We start from the raw sequence: 12,464 nt of genomic DNA, 5'->3' as shown, positions 1-12,464 counted from the left end.
TGAAATATATAAAATTATCTTAATTTAATAATTATAAATATAATATGAGCCCATAAACCACTACCTTATCCAAGCACATAAACTATTTCCTAATTTTAAATTTAAAATATATAATAATTTAAATATTATTATTAAATTATATGAGTCCAATGGTCTCAACTTCCACTATATATTACATTACATTACATTGATTCGCAATCATTAGCATTTCTAATCATTTCAAGCACGCTAGCAACATTTTCTGGCGTGGCTTCATTTGTTGCTAAACCTTGAGGGGATTCAGCTTCAAATTGTGTAGCAACTGTTGTCAAGAGATTTTCCTGCACCAACCATTCAGGCTGTGGTGGTTCTTGATCTACCGTAAGGTGCCCCTCAAATAGGTATATTGAATCAACATTAAACGTGATAAACACAAAGGTATAAAAAGAAAAGTATTTAAAAATTTCAAAACCACAAAAGTCATCAACATGAAAAACTACATATGGCACATCAAGATAGTAAAAGAAAATTACCTCTGTTTTCACGAGTCTTAGCTGGTCGCAAAGTTTGTGAAGGGTTTTCTTTTAGATGCAAATGATCCCTGGCCTGATCAATGCAAGGCTTTAAGTGCACCTTCTCAAAAGTTTCTGAAATAGACAATATAACCTGCTCAAAAAGGCCTAAGCCAGCACTACAGAAACCGAGTGCTGTATATAAACTTTGTGAAAGACAATACAAAACAGAGCCAAAGACAATACATTCACTACTCAATCACAGTCCAAGCAAGCAATGTATAAGGAATAGTATTGTAAACAATATATGGCTCACGCAGCCGGAGCGACCATCAGAACAACGTCATTCTGAATTCAATCCAATTATCATGGTTGTCCTGGTTAAGCCAACTATCTGTGACGGAACACAGTCTGACATGGTCTTGTTAGTTTTTCTATTCCACTCCGAGATGATTATTAGTTATCAACGTATATCAACTAAGTACTTGACAGCCTCGGCGCTTGAATTCTCTCAGGGCAACCTTCTCCTTTACATTTAACAGTCACACGATGACTATCATTCTTTTTATATTTGAATGCAAATTAATGAGCAATAGCATATTTACGCAACGTCTCTCGAAACTCATATACACTGTTAAACCTTTGACCTACACCAGTAATAGTATTTTGCCACTGTTGTGCCCTTTAGCCAGCTTCTCCTCATTTGACGAAAGACTCAAAAGAGGTATCTCCATATCCACATCAATTCGAATGGTATTATGAGAAGAAACAAGAAGAGCATAATCAGCGTCATGATTCATAATAGTATTGAACGGTAACAATGTTTTAGACAAAGTTGTTATACTTGACCTAAAACACAAAAATCAAAATCAAAATCAAATTCTAGAAAATCCCCATGAAATATCAATTACCTACATCATCATAGAAACAAAGAACTACTTACTAGAAGGAATGGTAGAGACCTCAAGGGCCAGTACCTCTTCAACAAAGACGTAGATTTCGATAGTACTCGAATCGTAATGAAACTTAACCATTCGTTGTAGATCCTTATCATTCGAAATTGAAATGAGAGTGGTCTTGTTTCTGGGAAGGAAATTCTTGATAGACATGTTACTGTCATATCTTATGATTTACAAACATATGTTAATGTCAAGAACTACATATTACATTCATTGAACAACAAACATCTGAATGACAGCTCATAGATTGTTCCCCGACAAACTGCTGCACAAATAAATACAAAACAGTCACTAATCCGAAAAGTTATTCACGATTCATCGATACGAAATGTTGTAATCATGTAGTAGTCATTAATTTCAATAAATGAGATTCAAAAGACGAAGTCATTACCTTTGTAACCTTTGGATGGTCAATTTTGTGCCAAACAACAACTTCCTGCTAAAAGATGAGCGTAAAGCGAAAGTTTCAGCAGCAGCGGCGACACCACCATCACCCTAATCCAACACTTTCACTATAAAGATCAAGATACAAACGTTATTAAAAAATACATCTCGATACAAATGTCAGAGAAAAGATGTTTTCAATCTGCACTGCTCTTACTAATTAGAAAGGATAACAAAGTTAACATACTGCTATATTCTCCACAAACCATTAGTACTTTTTCTTCCATTCACTAAAACTATGGATGTTGTAGGGAAAAATACAGTGTTTGTCACATGAAAATTCTTGAGGATAACAAAACACATACTTACCTTGGAATCATGGTACTGGAGTAGGTTCGTCAGAAGAGGAACAACCTCCATTACAAAATCAGTTGCGTCTGAAGGAAGCTTCTTACACATATTAGCAGAAGTAGACAAAGCAACACGCTGAAACATAGAATTTTGTCAATATATGTTTCGCAGCTGAAGTACCTATCGCCAAACGAATTGTAACTATCTAAGATTATAACATCATCTAAAATGTAGGTGATCACTGATAGATGTAATATCCAAATAGAAGAATATGAACATCACCTTTGTAAAGTATAATGTAGAGGATAAGAAAGCAAATTTGAAATTACAGTATCTTTTGATCATTTCACTTTGGTTTTATAATAGAAGCTTCACTCTCTTAATCGGCGATACTGCACTATTCGATATGATTGCTGCTGCACCTCCATTGCAAAATCTTTCGAAAATCTATCATACTATTGTGATTTCACCATTTTTTCCCTCTCCTCACTAATCCCGATAGATATAATAAAACTTGATTGATCATAAATTTCCGATACAAATAATCACATGCAATGAATCAAACGAGATAATTGAACTCTCAGGCTATTAGTAAAGAATATAAGCAATTATTAAACTTAAAAAAGAACTTAATCTATGACTTTAATCAAAATGGGAGTTAAATCAATTGGACCGCAAATGACCACAACACGGTTAACCAAAGATCCACAAGATGATCAATATGGCATGTTATTTTGGCTGTCAGTCCTAGAAGAAGTTAATTAATAGCAACAATCTAAAAGTGTAGCCAGGAAGTTGCACTCAACCAACTTATTATGCAACAGTCCAATGATGTCAAAAAATACTTGGGAGTTGGTCTTCCATTTGAACCTGCTCCGTCAATATTGAAAATATGTCCTCCGCGAGGTTGGCCCACCATCATCTTTATTGCCTAAATAGAAATTAAACATCCATGCATAACAAAGTACCTACTTTATTTAAAGTGTGCCTCTTACATGAGAATATATTTTAACTCTTGATAACATATCATCAAGCCAAGTGTGTTTGTTGTAACCACCTAACCGCACACACGGAATTGGGACATAAAAGAAAAGGCAAAATTTCAAACTTAATGCCACGGTCTCGCCATCCCTACTCAGCTCACATTGCACTATAAAAATTCCTGCAACTGCAAGTGTTACGTTTTGGGGGCACAAAAAAGACAACCCGAACGTACTTGCAGAAGCTAAGTGCATACACAAAAAAGACACCCCGAACGTACCTGCAGAAGCTAAGTGCATACCCTCACTAAGGGAAACCTCTTCTAATTGAGAGTTTCATCTTCATTGTGATTAAATTTTAATAGTTTGATCAATAACTTCATGTTCCGGTTAATATACAATATTTTGATCAGTAACTTCATGTTTTCATTAATATTCAATATTTTATTCGATAAATTCATGTTCCCGTTAATATTCAATGTTTTGATCAATAACTTCATGTTCTCGCTAATATTCATTATTTTGATCAGTAATTGTGTATTCCTGTTAATATTCCAAATTTGTTCCCGTTAATATTTAATATTTTGATCAGTAACTTCATATTCCCGTTAACATTTATTATTTTGATCAGTAAGTCCGTGTTCCCGTTATTATTCATTATTTTGATCAATAACTTTGTATTCTCTTAATATTCCAAATTTGTTCTCGTAAATGTTCAAAAAAATTATTAGTATTTTAATGTTTCTGTTAATATTTAAAAATATTATCAGTAACTTCGTGTTCTCTATAATATTCAATATTTTGTCAATAACTCCATGTTCCCGATAATAATTATAATCTAATAAAATGTAGACAAACAGAGTTATGTGATGCATGTTAAAAATAAAAAGTTATTTAACATTATTAATTAAATTATTACTTTTAAAATTTTTTATTAATAAAACTATTATTTTAAAATAAAGATTACTTTAAACACATGAATTAATTTATTTTACATAATTTTAAAAAGTAAGTATCAATAAATAAATTTAGTTTATTTATATTATTTATTGATACTTTAAAACATAAATAGTTTATTAAAATGTATATATTAAATTTTTTATATTTTAAGATTAAATCAATAGTATTAAAAATGTAAAATTGAGAATTTGTTTGTACAGTTATGTCATAAAGTAACATAAATTATATTTAAATTAATTTTTTTTTAATAAATGTTCCAAATTATACTGTTAATTAATTTATCTAGTCAATGTTCCAAATTATACTGTGGAAATGTTATTTCATGGTTCAACCATTCCATGATCGCAGAAAATATAATACCCATATGCGATCAAATCAATCAAAATACACCCCACCATAAGTGTAATTAATTTAAAATGCATTAATACATGATAAATGAGGATGTCCTCTATAAATTTAATTCAACATCAACTTAGTTATTTTTAATCAGTTTCATATTCAATTAAATTAAATGTTGTAATGATTTGATGATTCATAATTAACAATTATGTAAAAATCTTTTCATCGAATGTATACATAAACTGTTTCCAAAATTAAAATCTCTTTGAAATATATAAAATTATCTTAATTTAATAATTATAAATATAATATGAGCCCATAAACCACTACCTTATCCAAGCACATAAACTATTTCCTAATTTTAAATTTAAAATATATAATAATTTAAATATTATTATTAAATTATATGAGTCCAATGGTCTCAACTTCCACTATATATTACATTACATTACATTGATTCGCAATCATTAGCATTTCTAATCATTTCAAGCACGCTAGCAACATTTTCTGGCGTGGCTTCATTTGTTGCTAAACCTTGAGGGGATTCAGCTTCAAATTGTGTAGCAACTGTTGTCAAGAGATTTTCCTGCACCAACCATTCAGGCTGTGGTGGTTCTTGATCTACCGTAAGGTGCCCCTCAAATAGGTATATTGAATCAACATTAAACGTGATAAACACAAAGGTATAAAAAGAAAAGTATTTAAAAATTTCAAAACCACAAAAGTCATCAACATGAAAAACTACATATGGCACATCAAGATAGTAAAAGAAAATTACCTCTGTTTTCACGAGTCTTAGCTGGTCGCAAAGTTTGTGAAGGGTTTTCTTTTAGATGCAAATGATCCCTGGCCTGATCAATGCAAGGCTTTAAGTGCACCTTCTCAAAAGTTTCTGAAATAGACAATATAACCTGCTCAAAAAGGCCTAAGCCAGCACTACAGAAACCGAGTGCTGTATATAAACTTTGTGAAAGACAATACAAAACAGAGCCAAAGACAATACATTCACTACTCAATCACAGTCCAAGCAAGCAATGTATAAGGAATAGTATTGTAAACAATATATGGCTCACGCAGCCGGAGCGACCATCAGAACAACGTCATTCTGAATTCAATCCAATTATCATGGTTGTCCTGGTTAAGCCAACTATCTGTGACGGAACACAGTCTGACATGGTCTTGTTAGTTTTTCTATTCCACTCCGAGATGATTATTAGTTATCAACGTATATCAACTAAGTACTTGACAGCCTCGGCGCTTGAATTCTCTCAGGGCAACCTTCTCCTTTACATTTAACAGTCACACGATGACTATCATTCTTTTTATATTTGAATGCAAATTAATGAGCAATAGCATATTTACGCAACGTCTCTCGAAACTCATATACACTGTTAAACCTTTGACCTACACCAGTAATAGTATTTTGCCACTGTTGTGCCCTTTAGCCAGCTTCTCCTCATTTGACGAAAGACTCAAAAGAGGTATCTCCATATCCACATCAATTCGAATGGTATTATGAGAAGAAACAAGAAGAGCATAATCAGCGTCATGATTCATAATAGTATTGAACGGTAACAATGTTTTAGACAAAGTTGTTATACTTGACCTAAAACACAAAAATCAAAATCAAAATCAAATTCTAGAAAATCCCCATGAAATATCAATTACCTACATCATCATAGAAACAAAGAACTACTTACTAGAAGGAATGGTAGAGACCTCAAGGGCCAGTACCTCTTCAACAAAGACGTAGATTTCGATAGTACTCGAATCGTAATGAAACTTAACCATTCGTTGTAGATCCTTATCATTCGAAATTGAAATGAGAGTGGTCTTGTTTCTGGGAAGGAAATTCTTGATAGACATGTTACTGTCATATCTTATGATTTACAAACATATGTTAATGTCAAGAACTACATATTACATTCATTGAACAACAAACATCTGAATGACAGCTCATAGATTGTTCCCCGACAAACTGCTGCACAAATAAATACAAAACAGTCACTAATCCGAAAAGTTATTCACGATTCATCGATACGAAATGTTGTAATCATGTAGTAGTCATTAATTTCAATAAATGAGATTCAAAAGACGAAGTCATTACCTTTGTAACCTTTGGATGGTCAATTTTGTGCCAAACAACAACTTCCTGCTAAAAGATGAGCGTAAAGCGAAAGTTTCAGCAGCAGCGGCGACACCACCATCACCCTAATCCAACACTTTCACTATAAAGATCAAGATACAAACGTTATTAAAAAATACATCTCGATACAAATGTCAGAGAAAAGATGTCTTCAATCTGCACTGCTCTTACTAATTAGAAAGGATAACAAAGTTAACATACTGCTATATTCTCCACAAACCATTAGTACTTTTTCTTCCATTCACTAAAACTATGGATGTTGTAGGGAAAAATACAGTGTTTGTCACATGAAAATTCTTGAGGATAACAAAACACATACTTACCTTGGAATCATGGTACTGGAGTAGGTTCGTCAGAAGAGGAACAACCTCCATTACAAAATCAGTTGCGTCTGAAGGAAGCTTCTTACACATATTAGCAGAAGTAGACAAAGCAACACGCTGAAACATAGAATTTTGTCAATATATGTTTCGCAGCTGAAGTACCTATCGCCAAACGAATTGTAACTATCTAAGATTATAACATCATCTAAAATGTAGGTGATCACTGATAGATGTAATATCCAAATAGAAGAATATGAACATCACCTTTGTAAAGTATAATGTAGAGGATAAGAAAGCAAATTTGAAATTACAGTATCTTTTGATCATTTCACTTTGGTTTTATAATAGAAGCTTCACTCTCTTAATCGGCGATATTGCACTATTCGATATGATTGCTGCTGCACCTCCATTGCAAAATCTTTCGAAAATCTATCATACTATTGTGATTTCACCATTTTTTCCCTCTCCTCACTAATCCCGATAGATATAATAAAACTTGATTGATCATAAATTTCCGATACAAATAATCACATGCAATGAATCAAACGAGATAATTGAACTCTCAGGCTATTAGTAAAGAATATAAGCAATTATTAAACTTAAAAAAGAACTTAATCTATGACTTTAATCAAAACGGGAGTTAAATCAATTGGACCGCAAATGACCACAACACGGTTAACCAAAGATCCACAAGATGATCAATATGGCATGTTATTTTGGCTGTCAGTCCTAGAAGAAGTTAATTAATAGCAACAATCTAAAAGTGTAGCCAGGAAGTTGCACTCAACCAACTTATTATGCAACAGTCCAATGATGTCAAAAAATACTTGGGAGTTGGTCTTCCATTTGAACCTGCTCCGTCAATATTGAAAATATGTCCTCCGCGAGGTTGGCCCACCATCATCTTTATTGCCTAAATAGAAATTAAACATCCATGCATAACAAAGTACCTACTTTATTTAAAGTGTGCCTCTTACATGAGAATATATTTTAACTCTTGATAACATATCATCAAGCCAAGTGTGTTTGTTGTAACCACCTAACCGCACACACGGAATTGGGACATAAAAGAAAAGGCAAAATTTCAAACTTAATGCCACGGTCTCGCCATCCCTACTCAGCTCACATTGCACTATAAAAATTCCTGCAACTGCAAGTGTTACGTTTTGGGGGCACAAAAAAGACAACCCGAACGTACTTGCAGAAGCTAAGTGCATACACAAAAAAGACACCCGAACGTACCTGCAGAAGCTAAGTGCATACCCTCACTAAGGGAAACCTCTTCTAATTGAGAGTTTCATCTTCATTGTGATTAAATTTTAATTTCATATTGAGTTATTTTGAACGCTTCCCTTCAACAATCAAGGAAAAGTTGAGCAAAAATCACAGTCAAACAAACTTCAGAAGGAGAAAGGGAAGAACAAAAAACAAAAATAAGTACTTGTAAAATTCACTCGAATTATTGTTGCTCTACTTTTTTGTGTTTGTATCTAAATATAATTGAATTGTGCATCTGATTGATTCTTGCTGTATTTTGTGGTTGATATTTTCACTATGATTTTGAATTAAATCTATTAGCAATAAGAAAAACAAACCATAGCTCAGTTTGAAGAATCGAAACTGATACACACCTTTTTCATCGGTTCCGCCATGAAGACAACAATTCGAGTGATAAGAAGAAGAGCGAAACAACTACCTCGATTTTGTGCTCCCATAACAGACCGGTATTTTCTTCAAATCTCTTTCGCATTTTGGGTTGGATGCGCTATTTTGACCAACCCACTCCCCATGTTTCTTCTTATGTCCCTCCCCTCTACTTAAGCTCCTCATTTTCTGCCTTTGCTCTGCACGAAATAACCACTTCATTAAATACATGTAATCAAAATGGAAGACACATACACACTGGATGACCCTTAGAAGTAATAACCAAAATCATTACCAACCTCAGGTAAGGTCAGGAAGAGAGTGTTCGAGGAAGCGTGTAGTGGTTAATAATTCAACGTAGTAGAAGGTCGAAGAGGAGTTTAACAAACAAACAAAAAATTAGACAAATATATTCGATTTAACCATACAATACAATATAAAAATGTTATCTAACATGTCAGGTCAATATCATTCCGATTTCTACGCGTCATAGCACAAATACAATGTGTTTCCAATTCAAACTCTCATCATGATGTATGCCAAACTTGAAGATTCAAAAAAACAAAAATCATTAATCAGAAAAGAAATACCTAAAAGAGATTTAATTTGCATCAAGATTCATTGATTGAACGCCATAGCGGTTCTATTGATTACATAGCATTAGATACTTTAACCATTCAATGTTACAGAGAAATTAGGAACTGTTTTTGCATTTGGAAGAGAAAGAGTTTTGTGAAACCGCTGTAGAAGAAGATTGGAGGGGGAAGATGTAAAGTTTCGTAACCATGGAAGAGGATGGGTTTAAGGGAAGTTATGAGGACAGTGGAAATTGAAGAACCGAATGATGTAACTGTCGTAGCACTGATCGCACTGAATTGCACTATGTTTCTGACTCGAATATCATATGTTTTCCTTAGTTTTTATTATCATTTTCCTGTATTATGCTTCAATTTCTTTTGTTTTCAGGATTCTTGACCTTTCAGAACCTTCAGTGAAGAAACGAGCCAAAACGCCAAGAAAATAGGGTTTTCCAAGAAGATTTGCACTTATGGCGTCCAGCACCGCGCCGGTTATAGAGGACGCTATGACGTGGCCAACTTCACCCTAGGGCCAACTTCCACGTTCCCACGATCTCCTCCGTTTTCACACACCGCGCCCGCAGTGAGGCTGCCACGCTCGCGGCCTTCACAAACCTCTTCCCGCTCAGAAGGAGTTGAGGGGCACTCCTGTCTGAAAATTAAAAGTAAACTCCAATCTGAAAATTAAAAGTCTCATATAATCATGGATTTTTATTTCAACAAAGATCCTGATATATGAAATACTTAGTTTTTAGAATTTTTTCTTATACAGTAATTTGGCTTGCAGTTGAATTTATTCTTACGCAAACGCCAAATGCCGTTTATTACTTCACACATGCTATTTTATTTATTTACAAATAAATAGTACTGACACAATTGGTACAGAGTTAAATCTTTTGCAGGCGCAGAATCAGGAAACTCAGACTGTACTGGTAACAGTATATTAGTTATTTATTATGTCTGTGTTTTTTTAACAAGTCATGTAAATAAACTTTAATTTTTCACATAAAACAAAAACAAAAACAACAAAAAAAGAAAATTAACTTTGACTGTTGATTTTTCACTCTAACTGCTACGTCAATACCTGGACAGTCAGTTGACAGCCAAACTGCTGGCAGTACAATTCTCAGTGTTTTGTACCATCAATCAAATCAATCTTTCACAATTCAAAATTCCAAGATTTTTGTTCTAGAAGTCTTATGAATATCACGCGATTAGCAGAGACTCAACACTGCACAAAAATCAGGTACGCTTAACTGTCTCCTACACAAACAGTCCCTAATCAGGGTTTTTCTTGTTTTTACAGGAGCAACAAGTTTTTGAGAGCTCAAATGGATTTCATGCACATCCATATATCTCAAAGTACCATCATACAAATTTTCAAACTTCAATTCACTCAGACGCACCGTCAGCAGCTCAAACAGTCAACAGACGACCCGTTTGACCAAAAAAGTCAACAGACAGTCAAAAATGAAATTTTTTGTCAAAGTCCATATTTTGTCAAAGGATTCATCATTTGATCATTGGATGATCATAATTCATCAAGGAAAGATCAAAAATCAACAAAACCCTAAGATTCAAAATTAGGGTTTTTGCCTGAAAAGTCAACTCAACTTTGACTGATCATAACTCTCTCATCCTTCATCCAAAAAATTCAAACCAAAGCTTGTTTTGAAGGAAATTCAATTATCTTTCAAATGCAATTGATCCCATGGTCATTGCATTCACCATTTGAAAAATATGACCAAAGACATTACAGGTCATTTTCAAAGTCAACAAAAAGACACTTTTTTCAAAAGGACACACAAGGAGCTTCAAAAATCATTTTGACATGAGACCAAAGGCATTGGTTAGAGGACTCTTTGAGGTTTCCAAAAAGTGCAAGATCTCCTTCATATGACAAAAATTGAAGGATTTACACCTTGTTGAAGTTGGCTAAATTTTGGGAAAATACATGAAATCAACATTGCTTAAAAATGTATTTTTTCCAAATAGGGCCAAGTTTTCAGCATTCAAACATCTTTGCCATGTTATTATGGGCCTCCCACGACCAAGACAAGGCCCACACCTTTTTATCCATTTTTGGCATGATTTTATCTTATTTTAAGATTAAAATTAAAAGGAACATGGATGGATAAATGGTAGCTTAACTTCCAAGCATGACTCACCCAAGGAATCTTCATCTTTCTGCAGAGAATTGAAGAGCAAGGCAGATGCATTGAAGACAAGAGGACTTGGTCAATAATTCAAAGCTTTTTTAATATAAAAAATGCAAGAATTCCACAAAGGCAACTAGTTGCTTCTTAGCTTCAATTCTAAGCACTCAATGCTTATAAATAGGCTAGCATGCTTCAGTAACAAGAGAAATACGAATCAGAAAAAAAAGCCTTGCTCATATACACTTGTAACCACTTGAAAAAATTCAAAGAAAATTCAAATTCGAGTTTTTAATTTCAGTCCATTTCAATACAAACTAAGCATTCAAACATCATCTCTGAGCTTCACTGAAACTATTCCAATCAATTGCAAGTCTTAAACATCACTGAATCGAGCTATATAGGCCACGGTTTGTTCAAACTAAAACCAACTTATATCTCATAACCCACGCATATTTAACAAGATGTAGATGCATAATTGTGTTTGGTTTGAAGCTCTGGTCGTTTCTGGAGCTTCAATTGGATTTTAATGGCTGTTTATAGCATATACCATTTTAGGGTTTTCTTAGCTCAAAATTAGGGTTCTTCATTAGGGCCAAAATTAAAACAAATTAAGGGCAGGGTTACATTCAGTGGAACAAGACGAATCCAATGGTACCATCGCGCCTGATTTCTATGCTTGTTTACCCCTATTCGTTATTTTGCAGATTTAGGGTTCACTTACTATAGCGCTTTTTTACAAAAGCGCTGTTAAAGGCCTTGTCTGAAGGTTGAAGACGAAGACGTGTCTTCCTCCCATTGGTTCAGAAGCGCGCGCGTGTTTTTTAAATTTATCTCTGATTCTGTGCTTTGCAGGTGTGACGTGTACCATGTGCCTCAAAGTCTGGACCATCTGATCTCATTTAATGAATCATCCAACGCGCCAGATCAAACAATCCTTATCATGGACCCTCAATCCAACCACACATGATCAGTATCCTTTTATTTTCTATTTTATTTTAATTTCTTTGTTAAATTAATTATAAATAGTTTTAAAAATCCAAAAAATACACAAAAAATATTTTTAGACTTCTAAAATAATATATTATTTTCTGAAATAAAAATATTTTATTTTTCTTCAAAATTTCAATATTTTGCATAATTAATTAGTATA

Source organism: Vicia villosa, unplaced genomic scaffold (assembly GCF_029867415.1).
Source record: "Vicia villosa cultivar HV-30 ecotype Madison, WI unplaced genomic scaffold, Vvil1.0 ctg.001759F_1_1, whole genome shotgun sequence".
NCBI classification, from domain to species: Eukaryota; Viridiplantae; Streptophyta; class Magnoliopsida; order Fabales; family Fabaceae; genus Vicia; species Vicia villosa.
This window is presented reverse-complemented; position numbering follows the sequence as displayed.